This window comes from Dendrobates tinctorius, unplaced genomic scaffold (assembly GCF_039654945.1).
Source record: "Dendrobates tinctorius isolate UK_male_01 unplaced genomic scaffold, ASM3965494v1 ptg000028l, whole genome shotgun sequence".
NCBI lineage: Eukaryota > Metazoa > Chordata > Amphibia > Anura > Dendrobatidae > Dendrobates > Dendrobates tinctorius.
Genome location: NW_027361696.1, coordinates 30,853,181 through 30,869,147, shown reverse-complemented (window position 1 = coordinate 30,869,147; position 15,967 = coordinate 30,853,181).

The window sequence follows — 15,967 nt, the reverse complement described above, 5'->3', positions numbered from 1 at the left end:
TCTTGTGTGATGTGTCTGATGTGTGCTCTGCACTTGTGTGATGTTTCTGATGTGTGTTCTGTGCTTGTGTGATGTGTCTGATGTGTGTTCTGTGCTTGTGTGATGTGTCTGATGTGTGCTCTGTGTTTGTGTGATGTGTCTGATGTGTGGTCTGTGCTTGTGTAATGTGTCTGATGTGTGCTTTGTACTTGTGTGATGTGTCTGATGTGTGCTCTATGCTTGTGTGATGTGTCTGATGTGTGCTTTGTGCTTGGTGATGTGTCTGATGTGTGCTCTGTTCTTGTGTGATGTGTCTGATTTGTGCTTTGTGTTTGTGTGATGTGTCTGATGTGTGCTATGCGCTTGTGTGATGTGTCTGATGTGTGTTTTGTGCTTGTGTGATGTGTCTGATGTGTGCTCTGTGTTTGTGTGATGTGTCTGATGTGTGCTCTGTGCTTGTGTAATGTGTCTGATGTGTGCTTTGTACTTGTGTGATGTGTCTGATGTGTGCTCTGTTCTTGTGTGATGTGTCTGATGTGTGCTTTGTGTTTGTGTGATGTGTCTGATGTGTGTTCTGTGCTTGTGTGATGTGTCTGATGTGTGTTCTGTGCTTGTGTGATGTGTCTGATGTGTGCTCTGTGTTTGTGTGATGTGTCTGATGTGTGGTCTGTGCTTGTGTAATGTGTCTGATGTGTGCTTTGTACTTGTGTGATGTGTCTGATGTGTGCTCTATGCTTGTGTGATGTGTCTGATGCGTGCTTTGTGCTTGGTGATGTGTCTGATGTGTGCTCTGTTCTTGTGTGATGTGTCTGATGTGTGCTTTGTGTTTGTGTGATGTGTCTGATGTGTGCTATGCGCTTGTGTGATGTGTCTGATGTGTGTTCTGTGCTTGTGTGATGTGTCTGATGTGTGCTCTGTGTTTGTGTGATGTGTCTGATGTGTGCTCTGTGCTTGTGTAATGTGTCTGATGTGTGCTTTGTACTTGTGTGATGTGTCTGATGTGTGCTCTGTTCTTGTGTGATGTGTCTGATGTGTGCTTTGTGCTTGTGTGATGTGTCTGATGTGTGGGCTGTGCTCGTATGATGTGTCTGATGTGTGTTCTGTGCTTGTGTGATGTGTCTGATGTGTGCTCTGTCCTTGTGTGATGTGTCTGATGTGTGCTTTGTGCTTGGTGATGTGTCTGATGTGTGCTCTGTTCTTGTGTGATGTGTCTGATGTGTGCTCTGTGCTTGTGTGATGTGTCTGATGTGTGCTCTATGCTAGGGTAATGTGTCTGATGTGTGCGTTGTACTTGTGTGATGTGTCTGATGTGTGCTCTATGCTTGTGTGATGTGTCTGATGTGTGCTCTGTGCTTGTGTGATGTGTCTGATGTGTGCTCTGTTCTTGTGTGATGTGTCTGATGTGTGCTCTGGACTTGTGTGATGTGTCTGATGTGTGCTCTATGCTAGGGTAATGTGTCTGATGTGTGCTATGTGCTTGGGTGATGTGTCTGATGTGTGCTATGCGCTTGTGTGATGTGTCTGATGTGTGTTCTGTGCTTGTGTGATGTGTCTGATGTGTGCTCTGTGTTTGTGTGATGTGTCTGATGTGTGCTTTGTACTTGTGTGATGTGTCTGATTTGTGCTCTATGCTTGTGTGATGTGTCTGATGTGTGCTTTGTGCTTGGTGATGTGTCTGATGTGTGCTCTGTGCTTGTGTGATGTGTCTTATGTGTGCTCTGTGCTTGTGTGATGTGTCTGATGTGTGCTCTATGCTTGTGTGATGTGTCTGATGTGTGCTTTGTGCTTGTTGATGTGTCTGATGTGTGCTCTCTGCTTGTGTGATGTGTCTGATGTGTGCTCTGGACTTGTGTGATGTGTCTGATGTATGCTCTATGCTAGGGTAATGTGTCTGATGTGTGCTATGTACTTGTTTGATGTGTCTGATGTGTGCTTTGTGTTTGTGTGATGTGTCTGATGTGTGCTCTGTGCTTGTGTGATGTGTCTGATGTGTGGGCTGTGCTCGTATGATGTGTCTGATGTGTGTTCTGTGCTTGTGTGATGTGTCTGATGTGTGCTCTGTCCTTGTGTGATGTGTCTGATGTGTGCTCTGTGCTAGGGTAATGTGTCTGATGTGTGCTCTGTTCTTGTGTGATGTGTCTGATGTGTGCTCTGGACTTGTGTGATGTGTCTGATGTGTGCTCTATGCTAGGGTAATGTGTCTGATGTGTGCTAGGCACTTGTGTGATGTGTCTGATGTGTGCTTTGTGTTTGTGTGATGTGTCTGATGTGTGGGCTGTGCTCGTATCATGTGTCTGATGTGTGTTCTGTGCTTGTGTGATGTGTCTGATGTGTGCTCTGTGCTAGGGTAATGTGTCTGATGTGTGCTAGGTGCTTGTGTGATGTGTCTGATGTGTGCTCTGGACTTGTGTGATGTGTCTGATGTGTGCTCTGTTCTTGTGTGATGTGTCTGATGTGTGCTCTGCACTTGTGTGACGTGTCTGATGTGTGTTCTGTGCTTGTGTGATGTGTCTGATGTGTGCTCTGTGTTTGTGTGATATGTCTGATGTGTGCTCTATGCTTGTGTAATGTGTCTGATGTGTGCTCTGTTCTTGTGTGATGTGTCTGATGTGTGCTCTGTGCTTGTGTAATGTGTCTGATGTGTGCTTTGTACTTGTGTGATGTGTCTGATTTGTGCTCTATACTTGTGTGATGTGTCTGATGTGTGCTTTGTGCTTGGTGATGTGTCTGATGTGTGCTCTGTGCTTGTGTGATGTGTCTGATGTGTGCTCTGTTCTTGTGTGATGTGTCTGATGTGTGCTCTATGCTTGGGTAATGTGTCTGACGTGCGCTCTGTGCTTGGGTAATGTGTCTGATGTGTGCTATGTCCTTGTGTAATGTGTCTGATGTGCGCTCTGTGCTTGTGTGATGTGTCTGATGTGCGCTCTGTGCTTGGGTAATGTGTCTGATGTGTGCTATGTGCTTGTGTAATGTGTCTGATGTGTGCTCTGTGCTTGTGTGATGTGTCTGATGTGTGCTTTGTGCTTGGGTAATGTGTCTGATGTGTGTTCTGTGCTTGTGTGATGTGTATGATGTGTGTTCTGTGCTTGTGTGATATGTGTGATGTGTTCTGTGCTTGTGTGATGTGTCTGATGTGTGCTCTGTCCTTGTGTGATGTGTCTGATGTGTGCTATGTGCTTCTGTGCTGTGTCTGATGTGTGCTCAGTGCTTCTGTGCTGTGTCTGATGTGTGCTCTGTGCTTGGGTAATGTGTCTGATGTGTGTTCTGTGCTTGTGTGATGTGTCTGATGTGTGCTCTGTACTTGTGTGATGTGTCTGATGTGTCTTCTGTGCTTGTGTGATGTGTCTGATGTGTGCTCTGTGCTTGTGTGATGTGTCTGATGTGTGCTCTGTACTTGTGTGATGTGTCTGATGTGTCTTCTGTGCTTGTGTGATGTGTCTGATGTGTGCTCTGTGCTTGTGTGATGTGTCTGATGTGTTCTCTGGACTTGTGTGATGTGTTTGATGTGTGCTCTGTGCTTGTGTGCTGTGTCTGATGTGTGCTCAGTGCTTCTGTGATGTGTCTGATGTGTGCTCTGTGCTTGGGTAATGTGTCTGATGTGTGTTCTGTGCTTGTGTGATGTGTCTGATGTGTGCTCTGTACTTGTGTGATGTGTCTGATGTGTCTTCTGTGCTTGTGTGATGTGTCTGATGTGTGCTCTGTGCTTGTGTGATGTGTCTGATGTGTTCTCTGGACTTGTGTGATGTGTTTGATGTGTGCTCTGTTCTTGTGTGATGTGTCTGATGTGTGCTCTGCACTTGTGTGATGTGTTTGATGTGTGCTCTGTTCTTGTGTGATATGTCTGATGTGTGTTCTGTGCTTGTGTGATGTGTCTGATGTGTGTTCTGTGTTTGTGTGATGTGTCTGATGTGTGCTCTGTGTTTGTGTGATGTGTCTGATGTGTGCTCTGTGCTTGTGTAATGTGTCTGATGTGTGCTTTGTACTTGTGTGATGTGTCTGATTTGTGCTCTATGCTTGTGTGATGTGTCTGATGTGTGCTTTGTGCTTGGTGATGTGTCTGATGTGTGCTCTGTGCTTGTGTGATGTGTCTGATGTGTGCTCTGGACTTGTGTGATGTGTCTGATGTGTGCTCTATGCTAGGGTAATGTGTCTGATGTGTGCTATGTACTTGTGTGATGTGTCTGATGTGTGCTCTGTTCTTGTGTGATGTGTCTGATGTGTGGGCTGTGCTCGTATGATGTGTCTGATGTGTGTTCTGTGCTTGTGTGATTTGTCTGATGTGTGCTCTGTCCTTGTGTGATGTGTCTGATGTGCGTTCTGTGCTTGTGTGATGTGTCTGATGTGTGCTTTGTGCTTGGTGATGTGTCTGATGTGTGCTCTGTTCTTGTGTGATGTGTCTGATGTGTGCTCTGGACTTGTGTGATGTGTCTGATGTGTGCTCTGTTCTTGTGTGATGTGTCTGATGTGTGTTTTGTGTTTGTGTGATGTGTCTGATGTGTGCTCTGTGCTTGTGTGATGTGTCTGATGTGTGCTCTGTTCTTGTGTGATGTGTCTGATGTGTGCTCTGGACTTGTGTGATGTGTCTGATGTGTGCTCTATGCTTGTGTGATGTGTCTGATGTGTGCTTTGTGCTTGGTGATGTGTCTGATGTGTGCTCTGTGCTTGTGTGATGTGTCTGATGTGTGCTCTGTTCTTGTGTGATGTGTCTGATGTGTGCTCTATGCTTGTGTGATGTGTCTGATGTGTGCTTTGTGCTTGGTGATGTGTCTGATGTGTGCTCTGTGCTTGTGTGATGTGTCTGATGTGTGCTCTGGACTTGTGTGATGTGTCTGATGTGTGCTCTGTTCTTGTGTGATGTGTCTGATGTGTGCTCTGGACTTGTGTGATGTGTCTGATGTGTGCTTTGTGTTTGTGTGATGTGTCTGATGTGTGCTCTGTGCTTGTGTGATGTGTCTGATGTGTGCTCTGTGTTTGTGTGATGTGTCATATGTGTTCTATGCTTGTGTGATGTGCCTGATGTGTGCTCTGTGCTTGTGTGATGTGTCTGGTGTGTGCTCTGTGCTTGTGTGATGTGTCTGATGTGTTCTCTGTGCTTGTGTGATGTGTCTGATGTGCGCTCTGTGCTTGTGTGATGTGTCTTATGTGCGCACTGTGCTTGTGTGATGTGTCTGATGTGCGTTCTGCGCTTGTGTGATGTGTCTGATGTGTGCTCTGTGCTTGTGAGATGTGTCTGATGTGTGTTCTGTGCTTGTGTGATGCGTCTGATGTGTGTTCTGTGCTTGTGTGATGTGTCTGATGTGTGCACTGTGCTTGTGTTATGTGCCTGATGTGTGGTCTGTGCTTGTGTGATGTGTGCTATGTGCTTGTGTGATGTGTCTGGTGTGTGCTCTCTGCTTGTGTGATGTGTCTGATGTGTGCTCTGTGCTTGTGTGATGTGTCTGATGTGTGCTATGTGCTTGTGTAATGTGTCTGATGTGTGCTCTGTGCTTGTGTGATATGTCTGATGTGCGCTCTGTGCTTGGGTAATGTGTCTGATGTGTGCTATGTGCTTGTGTAATGTGTCTGATGTGTGCTCTGTCCTTGTGTGATGTGTCTGATGTGCGCTCTGTGCTTGTGTAATGTGTCTGATGTGTGCTATGTGCTTCTGTGATGTGTCTGATGTGTGCTCTGTGCTTGGGTAATGTGTCTGATGTGTGCTCTGTACTTGTGTGATGTGTCTGATGTGTCTTCTGTGCTTGTGTGATGTGTCTGATGTGTGCTCTGTGCTTGTGTGATGTGTCTGATGTGTGCTTTGTGCTTGGTGATGTGTCTGATGTGTGCTCTGTGCTTGTGTAATGTGTCTGATGTGTGCTCTGTTCTTGTGTGATGTGTCTGATGTGTGCTCTGTGCTTGTGTGATGTGTCTGATGTGTGCTCTGTTCTTGTGTGATGTGTCTGATTTGTGCTCTGTTCTTGTGTGATGTGTCTGATGTGTGCTCTGGACTTGTGTAATGTGTCTGATGTGTGCTTTGTTCTTGTGTGATGTGTCTGATGTGTGCTCTGTGCTTGTGTGATGTGTCTGCTGTGTGCTCTGTTCTTGTGTGATGTGTCTGATTTGTGCTCTGTTCTTGTGTGATGTGTCTGATGTGTGCTCTGGACTTGTGTAATGTGTCTGATGTGTGCTCTGTTCTTGTGTGATGTGTCTGATGTGTGCTCTGTGCTTGTGTGATGTGTCTGATGTGTGCTCTGTGCTTGTGTGATGTGTCTGATGTTTCTTCTGTGCTTGTGTGATGCGTCTGATGTGTGCTCTGTTCTTGTGTGATGTGTCTCATGTGTGCTCTGTGCTTGTGTGATGTGTCTGATGTGTGCTCTGTTCTTGTGTGATGTGTCTGATATGTGCTCTGTTCTTGTGTGATGTGTCTGATGTGTGCTTTGTGTTTGTGTGATGTGTCTTATGTGTGCTCTGTGCTTGTGTGATGTGTCTGATGTGTCTTCTGTGCTTGTGTGATGTGTCTGATGTGTGCTCTGTGCTAGTGTGATGTGTCTGATGTGTACTCTGTGCTTGTGTGATGTGTCTGATGTGTACTCTGTGCTTGTGTGATGTGTCTGATGTGTGCTCTGTTCTTGTGTGATGTGTCTGATGTGTGCTCTGGACTTGTGTGATGTATCTGATGTGTGCTCTGTGCTTGTGTGATGTGTCTGATGTGTGCTCTGCTCTTGTGTGATGTGTCTGATGTGTGCTCTGTTCTTGTGTGATGTGTCTGATGTGTGCTTTGTGTTTGTGTGATGTGTCTGATGTGTGCTCTGTGCTTGTGTGATGTGTCTGATGTGTGCTCTGTGCTTGTGTGATGTGTCTGATGTGTCTTCTGTGCTTGTGTGATGTGTCTGATGTGTGCTCTGTTCTTGTGTGATGTGTCTGATGTGTGCTCTGTGCTTGTGTGATGTGTCTGATGTGTGCTCTGTGCTTGTGTGATGTGTCTGATGTGTACTCTGTGCTTGGGTGATGTGTCTGATGTGTGTTCTGCGCTTGTGTGATGTGTCTGATTTGTGCTCTGTGCTTGTGTGATGTGTCTGATGTGTGCTCTGTGCTTGTGTGATATGTCTGATGTGTGGGCTGTGCTCGTATGATGTGTCTGATGTGTGTTCTCTGCTTGTGTGATGTGTCTGATGTGTGCTCTGTCCTTGTGTGATGTGTCTGATGTGTGCTCTGTTCTTGTGTGATGTGTCTGATGTGTGCTCTGGACTTGTGTGATGTGTCTGATGTGTGCTCTGCACTTGTGTGATGTGTCTGATGTGTGTTCTGTGCTTGTGTGATGTGTCTGATGTGTGTTCTGTGCTTTTGTGATGTGTCTGATGTGTGCTCTGTGCTTGTGTGATGTGTCTGATGTGTGTTCTGTGCTTGTGTGATGTGTCTGATGTGTGCTCTGTGCTTGTGTGATGTTTCTGATGTGTGTTCTGTGCTTGGGTGATGTGTCTGATGTGTGCTCTGTTCTTGTGTGATGTGTCTGATGTGTGCTCTGTTCTTGTGTGATGTGTCTGATGTGTGCTCTGCACTTGTGTGATGTGTCTGATGTGTGTTCTGTGCTTGTGTGATGTGTCTGATGTGTGTTCTGTGCTTGTGTGATGTGTCTGATGTGTGTTCTGTGCTTGTGTGATGTGTCTGATGTGTGTTCTGTGCTTGTGTGATGTGTCTGATGTGTTTTCTGTGCTTGTGTGATGTGTCTGATGTGCGCTCTGTGTTTGTGTGATGTGTCTGATGTGTGGTCTGTGCTTGTGTAATGTGTCTGATGTGTGCTTTGTACTTGTGTGATATGTCTGATGTGTGCTCTATGCTTGTGTGATGTGTCTGATGTGTGCTCTGTGCTTGTGTGATGTGTCTGATGTGTGCTCTGTTCTTGTGTGATGTGTCTGATGTGTGCTCTGTTCTTGTGTGATGTGTCTGATGTGTGCTCTATGCTAGGGTAATGTGTCTGATGTGTGCTATGTGCTTGGGTGATGTGTCTGATGTGTGTTCTGTGCTTGTGTGATGTGTCTGATGTGTGCTCTGTGTTTGTGTGATGTGTCTGATGTGTGCTCTGTGCTTGTGTAATGTGTCTGATGTGTGCTTTGTACTTGTGTGATGTGTCTGATGTGTGCTCTGTGCTTGTGTGATGTGTCTGATGTGTGCTCTGTGCTTGTGTGATGTGTCTGATGTGTGCTCTGTGCTTGTGTGATGTGTCTGATGTGTGCTTTGTGCTTGATGATGTGTCTGATGTGTGCTCTGTGCTTGTGTGATATGTCTGATGTGTGCTCTGGACTTGTGTGATGTGTCTGATGTGTGCTCTATGCTAGGGTAATGTGTCTGATGTGTGCTATGTGCTTGTATGATGTGTCTGATGTGTGCTCTGTGCTTGTGTAATGTGTCTGATGTGTGCTTTGTACTTGTGTGATGTGTCTGATGTGTGCTCTATGCTTGTGTGATGTGTCTGATGTATGCTTTGTGCTTGTGTGATGTGTCTGATGTGTGCTCTGTTCTTGTGTGATGTGTCTGATGTGTGTTCTGTGCTTGTGTGATGTGTCTGATGTGTGCTCTGTTCTTGTGTGATGTGTCTGATGTGTGTTCTGTGCTTGTGTGATGTGTCTGATGTGTGCTCTGGACTTTTGTGATGTGTCTGATGTGTGTTCTGTGCTTGTGTGATGTGTCTGATGTGTGCTCTGGACTTTTGTGATGTGTCTGATGTGTGCTCTGTTCTTGTGTGATGTGTGCTCTGCACTTGTGTGATGTGTCTGATGTGTGCTCTGTTCTTGTGTGATGTGTCTGATGTGTGCTCTGGACTCTTGTGATGTGTCTGATGTGTGCTCTGTTCTTGTGTGATGTGTCTGATGTGTGCTCTGTGTTTGTGTAATGTGTCTGATGTGTGCTTTGTACTTGTGTGATGTGTCTGATGTGTGCTCTATGCTTGTGTGATGTGTCTGATGTGTGCTCTGTGCTTGTGTGATGTGTCTGATGTGTGTTCTGTGCTTGTGTGATGTGTCTGATGTGTGCTCTGTGTTTGTGTAATGTGTCTGATGTGTGCTTTGTACTTGTGTGATGTGTCTGATGTGTGCTCTATGCTTGTTTGATGTGTCTGATGTGTGCTCTGTGCTTGTGTGATGTGTCTGATGTGTGTTCTGTGCTTGTGTGATGTGTCTGATGTGTGCTCTGTGTTTGTGTGATGTGTCTGATGTGTGCTCTGTGCTTGTGTGATGTGTCTGATGTGTGCTCTGGACTTGTGTGATGTGTCTGATGTGTGCTCTATGCTAGGGTAATGTGTCTGATGTGTGCTATGTGCTTGGGTGATGTGTCTGATGTGTGCTTTGTGTTTGTGTGATGTGTCTGATGTGTGCTCTGTGCTTGTGTGATGTGTCTGATGTGTGCTCTGTGTTTGTGTGATGTGTCTGATGTGTGCTCTGTGCTTGTGTAATGTGTCTGATGTGTGCTTTGTACTTGTGTGATGTGTCTGATGTGTGCTCTATGCTTGTGTGATGTGTTTGATGTGTGCTTTGTGCTTGGTGATGTGTCTGATGTGTGCTCTGTTCTTGTGTGATGTGTCTGATGTGTGCTCTGGACTTGTGTGATGTGTCTGATGTGTGCTCTATGCTAGGGTAATGTGTCTGATGTGTGCTATGTACTTGTGTGATGTGACTGATGTGTGCTTTGTGTTTGTGTGATGTGTCTGATGTGTGCTCTGTGCTTGTGTGATGTGTCTGATGTGTGCTCTGTGCTTGTGTAATGTGTGTGATGTGTGCTTTGTACTTGTGTGATGTGTCTGATGTGTGCTTTGTGCTTGGTGATGTGTCTGATGTGTGCTCTGTGTTTGTGTGATGTGTCTGATGTGTGCTCTGTGCTAGGGTAATGTATCTGATGTGTGCTATGTGCTTAAGTGATGTGTCTGATGTGTGCTATGTGCTTGTGTGATGTGTCTGGTGTGTGCTATGTGCTTGTGTGATGTGTCTGATGTGTACTATGTCCTTGTGTTATGTGTCTGATGTGTGCTCTGTGCTTGTGTAATGTGTCTGATGTGTGCTATGTGCTTGTGTGATGTGTCTGATGTGTACTCTGTCCTTGTGTGATGTGTCTGATGTGTGTTCTGTGCTTGTGTAATGTGTCTGATGTGTGCTCTGTGCTTGTGTGATGTGTATGATGTGTGTTCTGTACTTGTGTGATGTGTGCTCTGTACTTGTGTGATGTGTCTGATGTGTGCTCTTTGCTTGTGTGATGTGTCTGATGTGTGTTCTGTGCTTGTGTGATGTGTCTGATATGTGCTCTGTGCTTGTGTGATGTGTGCTATGTGCTTGGGTGATGTGTCTGATGTGTACTCTGTCCTTGTGTGATGTGTCTGATGTGCGCTCTGTGCTTGTGTAATGTGTCTGATGTGTGTTCTGTGCTTGTGTGATATATCTGATGTGTTCACTGTGCTTGTGTGATGTGTCTGATATGTGCTCTGTGCTTGTGTGATGTGTCTGATGTGTGCTCTGTGCTTGTGTGATGTGTCTGATGTGTACTCTGTGCTTGTGTAATGTGTCTGATGTGTGATATGCACTTGTGTGATGTGTCTGATGTGTGTTCTGTGCTTGTGTGATGTGTCTGATGTGTGTTCTGTGCTTGTGTGATGTGTCTGATGTGTGCTCTGTGTTTGTGTGATGTGTCTGATGTGTGCTCTGCACTTGTGTGATGTGTCTGATGTGTGTTCTGTGCTTGTGTGATGTGTCTGATGTGCGCTCTGTGCTTGTGTAATGTGTCTGATGTGTGTTCTGTGCTTGTGTGATATATCTGATGTGTTCACTGTGCTTGTGTGATGTGTCTGATATGTGCTCTGTGCTTGTATGATGTGTCTGATGTGTACTCTGTCCTTGTGTGATGTGTCTGATGTGCGCTCTGTGCTTGTGTAATGTGTCTGATGTGTGCTCTGCACTTGTGTGATGTGTCTGATGTGTGTTCTGTGCTTGTGTGATGTGTCTGATGTGTGTTCTGTGCTTGTGTGATGTGTCTGATGTGTGCTCTGTGTTTGTGTGATGTGTCTGATGTGTGCTTTGTACTTGTGTGATGTGTCTGATGTGTGCTCTATGCTTGTGTGATGTGTCTGATGTGTGCTTTGTGCTTGGTGATGTGTCTGATGTGTGCTCTGTGCTTGTGTGATGTGTCTGATGTGTGCTCTGTTCTTGTGTGATGTGTCTGATGTGTGCTCTGGACTTGTGTGATGTGTCTGATGTGTGCTCTATGCTAGGGTAATGTGTCTGATGTGTGCTATGTGCTTGGGTGATGTGTCTGATGTGTGCTATGCGCTTGTGTGATGTGTCTGATGTGTGCTTTGTACTTGTGTGATGTGTCTGATGTGTGCTCTGTGCTTGTGTAATGTGTCTGATGTGTGCTTTGTACTTGTGTGATGTGTCTGATGTGTGCTCTATGCTTGTGTGAAGTGTCTGATGTGTGCTTTGCGCTTGTGTGATGTGTCTGATGTGTGCTCTGTGTTTGTGTGATGTGTCTGATGTGTGCTCTGTGCTTGTGTAATCTGTCTGATGTGTGCTTTGTACTTGTGTGATGTGTCTGATGTGTGCTCTATGCTTGTGTGAAGTGTCTGATGTGTGCTTTGTGCTTGGTGATGTGTCTGATGTGTGCTCTGTGCTTGTGTGATGTGTCTGATGTGTGCTCTGTTCTTGTGTGATGTGTCTGATGTGTGCTATGTACTTGTGTGATGTGTCTGATGTGTGCTCTGTTCTTGTGTGATGTGTCTGATGTGTGCTTTGTGTTTGTGTGATGTGTCTGATGTGTGCTCTGTGCTTGTGTGATGTGTCTGATGTGTGCTCTGTGCTAGGGTAATGTGTCTGATGTGTGCTAGGTGCTTGGGTGATGTGTCTGATGTGTGCTATGTGCTTGTGTGATGTGTCTGATGTGTACTCTGTCCTTGTGTGATGTGTCTGATGTGCGCTCTGTGCTTGTGTAATGTGTCTGATGTGTGCTCTGCACTTGTGTGATGTGTCTGATGTGTGTTCTGTGCTTGTGTGATGTGTCTGATGTGTGTTCTGTGCTTGTGTGATGTGTCTGATGTGTGCTCTGTGTTTGTGTGATGTGTCTGATGTGTGCTTTGTACTTGTGTGATGTGTCTGATGTGTGCTCTACGCTTGTGTGATGTGTCTGATGTGTGCTTTGTGCTTGGTGATGTGTCTGATGTGTGCTCTGTGCTTGTGTGATGTGTCTGATGTGTGCTCTGTTCTTGTGTGATGTGTCTGATGTGTGCTCTGGACTTGTGTGATGTGTCTGATGTGTGCTCTATGCTAGGGTAATGTGTCTGATGTGTGCTATGTGCTTGGGTGATGTGTCTGATGTGTGCTATGCGCTTGTGTGATGTGTCTGATGTGTGCTTTGTACTTGTGTGATGTGTCTGATGTGTGCTCTGTGCTTGTGTAATGTGTCTGATGTGTGCTTTGTACTTGTGTGATGTGTCTGATGTGTGCTCTATGCTTGTGTGAAGTGTCTGATGTGTGCTTTGCGCTTGTGTGATGTGTCTGATGTGTGCTCTGTGTTTGTGTGATGTGTCTGATGTGTGCTTTGTACTTGTGTGATGTGTCTGATGTGTGCTATGTACTTGTGTGATGTGTCTGATGTGTGCTCTGTTCTTGTGTGATGTGTCTGATGTGTGCTTTGTGTTTGTGTGATGTGTCTGATGTGTGCTCTGTGCTTGTGTGATGTGTCTGATGTGTGCTCTATGCTTGTGTGAAGTGTCTGATGTGTGCTTTGTGCTTGGTGATGTGTCTGATGTGTGCTCTGTGCTTGTGTGATGTGTCTGATGTGTGCTCTGTTCTTGTGTGATGTGTCTGATGTGTGCTATGTACTTGTGTGATGTGTCTGATGTGTGCTCTGTTCTTGTGTGATGTGTCTGATGTGTGCTTTGTGTTTGTGTGATGTGTCTGATGTGTGCTCTGTGCTTGTGTGATGTGTCTGATGTGTGCTCTGTGCTAGGGTAATGTGTCTGATGTGTGCTAGGTGCTTGGGTGATGTGTCTGATGTGTGCTCTGTTCTTGTGTGATGTGTCTGATGTGTGTTCTGTGCTTGTGTGATGTGTCTGATGTGTGTTCTGTGCTTGTGTGATGTGTCTGATGTGTGTTCTGTGCTTGTGTGATGTGTCTGATGTGTGTTCTGTGCTTGTATGATGTGTCTGATGTGTGTTCTGTGCTTGTGTGATGTGTCTGATGTGTGTTCTGTGCTTGTGTGATGTGTCTGATGTATGCTCTGTGTTTGTGTGATGTGTCTGATGTGTGCTCTGTGCTTGTGTGATGTGTCTGATGTGTGTTCTGTGCTTGTGTGATGTGTCTGATGTGTGTTCTGTGCTTGTGTGATGTGTCTGATGTATGCTCTGTGTTTGTGTGATGTGTCTGATGTGTGCTCTGTGCTAGGGTAATGTGTCTGATGTGTGCTAGGTGCTTGGGTGATGTGTCTGATGTGTGCTCTGTTCTTGTGTGATGTGTCTGATGTGTGTTCTGTGCTTGTGTGATGTGTCTGATGTGTGTTCTGTGCTTGTGTGATGTGTCTGATGTGTGTTCTGTGCTTGTGTGATGTGTCTGATGTGTGCTCTGTGCTTGTGTGATGTGTCTGATGTGTGTTCTGTGCTTGTGTGATGTGTCTGATGTGTGTTCTGTGCTTGTGTGATGTGTCTGATGTATGCTCTGTGCTTGGGTGATGTGTCTGATGTGTGCTCTGGACTTGTGTGATGTGTCTGATGTGTGTTCTGTGCTTGGGTGATGTGTCTGATGTGTGCTCTGGACTTGTGTGATGTGTCTGATGTATGCTCTGTGTTTGTGTGATGTGTCTGATGTGTGCTCTGTGCTTGTGTGATGTGTCTGATGTGTGTTCTGTGCTTGTGTGATGTGTCTGATGTATGCTCTGTGTTTGTGTAATGTGTCTGATGTGTGCTCTGTGCTAGGGTAATGTGTCTGATGTGTGCTATGTGCTTGGGTGATGTGTCTGATGTGTGCTCTGTTCTTGTGTGATGTGTCTGATGTGTGCTCTGTCCTTGTGTGATGTGTCTGATGTGTGCTCTGCACTTGTGTGATGTGTCTGATGTGTGTTCTGTGCTTGTGTGATGTGTCTGATGTGTGTTCTGTGCTTGTGTGATGTGTCTGATGTATGCTCTGTGTTTGTGTGATGTGTCTGATGTGTGCTCTGTGCTTGTGTGATGTGTCTGATGTGTGTTCTGTGCTTGTGTGATGTGTCTGATGTATGCTCTGTGCTTGTGTGATGTGTCTGATGTGTGTTCTGTGCTTGTGTGATGTGTCTGATGTATGCTCTGTGCTTGTGTGATGTGTCTGATGTGTGTTCTGTGCTTGTGTGATGTGTCTGATGTATGCTCTGTGTTTGTGTAATGTGTCTGATGTGTGCTTTGTGCTTGATGATGTGTCTGATGTGTGCTCTGTGCTTGTGTGATGTGTCTGATGTGTGCTCTGTTCTTGTGTGATGTGTCTGATGTATGCTCTGTGCTTGTGTGATGTGTCTGATGTGTGTTCTGTGCTTGTGTGATGTGTCTGATGTATGCTCTGTGCTTGTGTGATGTGTCTGATGTGTGTTCTGTGCTTGTGTGATGTGTCTGATGTATGCTCTGTGTTTGTGTAATGTGTCTGATGTGTGCTTTGTGCTTGATGATGTGTCTGATGTGTGCTCTGTTCTTGTGTGATGTGTCTGATGTGTGCTCTGGACTTGTGTGATGTGTCTGATGTGTGCTCTATGCTAGGGTAATGTGTCTGATGTGTGCTATGTGCTTGGGTGATGTGTCTGATGTGTGCTATGCGCTTGTGTGATGTGTCTGATGTGTGCTCTGTGTTTGTGTGATGTGTCTGATGTGTGCTTTGTACTTGTGTGATGTGTCTGATGTGTGCTCTATGCTTGTGTGATGTGTCTGATGTATGCTTTGTGCTTGGTGATGTGTCTGATGTGTGCTCTGTGCTTGTGTGATGTGTCTGATGTGTGCTCTGTTCTTGTGTGATGTGTCTGATGTGTGCTCTGTGCTTGTGTGATGTGTCTGATGTGTGCTCTGTTCTTGTGTGATGTGTCTGATGTGTGCTCTATGCTTGTGTGATGTGTCTGATGTATGCTTTGTGCTTGGTGATGTGTCTGATGTGTGCTCTGTGCTTGTGTGATGTGTCTGATGTGTGCTCTGTTCTTGTGTGATGTGTCTGATGTGTGCTCTGGACTTTTGTGATGTGTCTGATGTGTGCTCTATGCTTGTGTGATGTGTCTGATGTGTGCTTTGTGCTTGTGCTCTAATCAGGAGGCAAACTCAGACGGTCTCAGGCCCAGTATGGATTCAACAAGATTGTAGAAAGTTGAGAAAGGGTACAGTATCACCGGATAACAGGTATATATGTAGCATAGTTTACACATTACAAATCTATGTCTATATATCAGGAGGCAGACTCAGACGGTCACAGGCCCAGTATGAATTCGACAAGATTGTAGAAAGTTCAGAAAGGGTACAGTATCACCGGACAACAGGTATATATGTAGCATAGTTTACACATTAAAAATCTCCTTGTATATTTCCGTAGTCCGACAAAGACACTCACAGCCTCAGTATGGTTTAGACAAGAATCTAAAAAGTAGAAAAAGGGTAATATGTTCGAAGCATACACCAGTATTCACTGTTGGGGTATTTTTCAATCTTCATATATATTTCAGTCTCCGTAAGACAGTCCAGACTCTCCGCAAGAGGAAACGAGATGGATACAAGTACAGACGGAAAGTCGAGTGATTGCAGAAATTTGGGAATTACTAATTACGGGAAAAACTCCCCGGAGAATTCTCAGAGGTGATGCTGACCCTCAATTACTTTGTCTGTGGAGACAGCGAAAACAGTTCTTGTGAAGAAAGGTTTGCTGTATCGCAGTACCGTGGATATCATCACCGTTACTCATCTCCATCAATATTGTGATCACAGGGAGAGATGTAGACATTGTCCTCACTGCCTATCATCATCTGTCAGGTAACTTTGGAGTGCAAA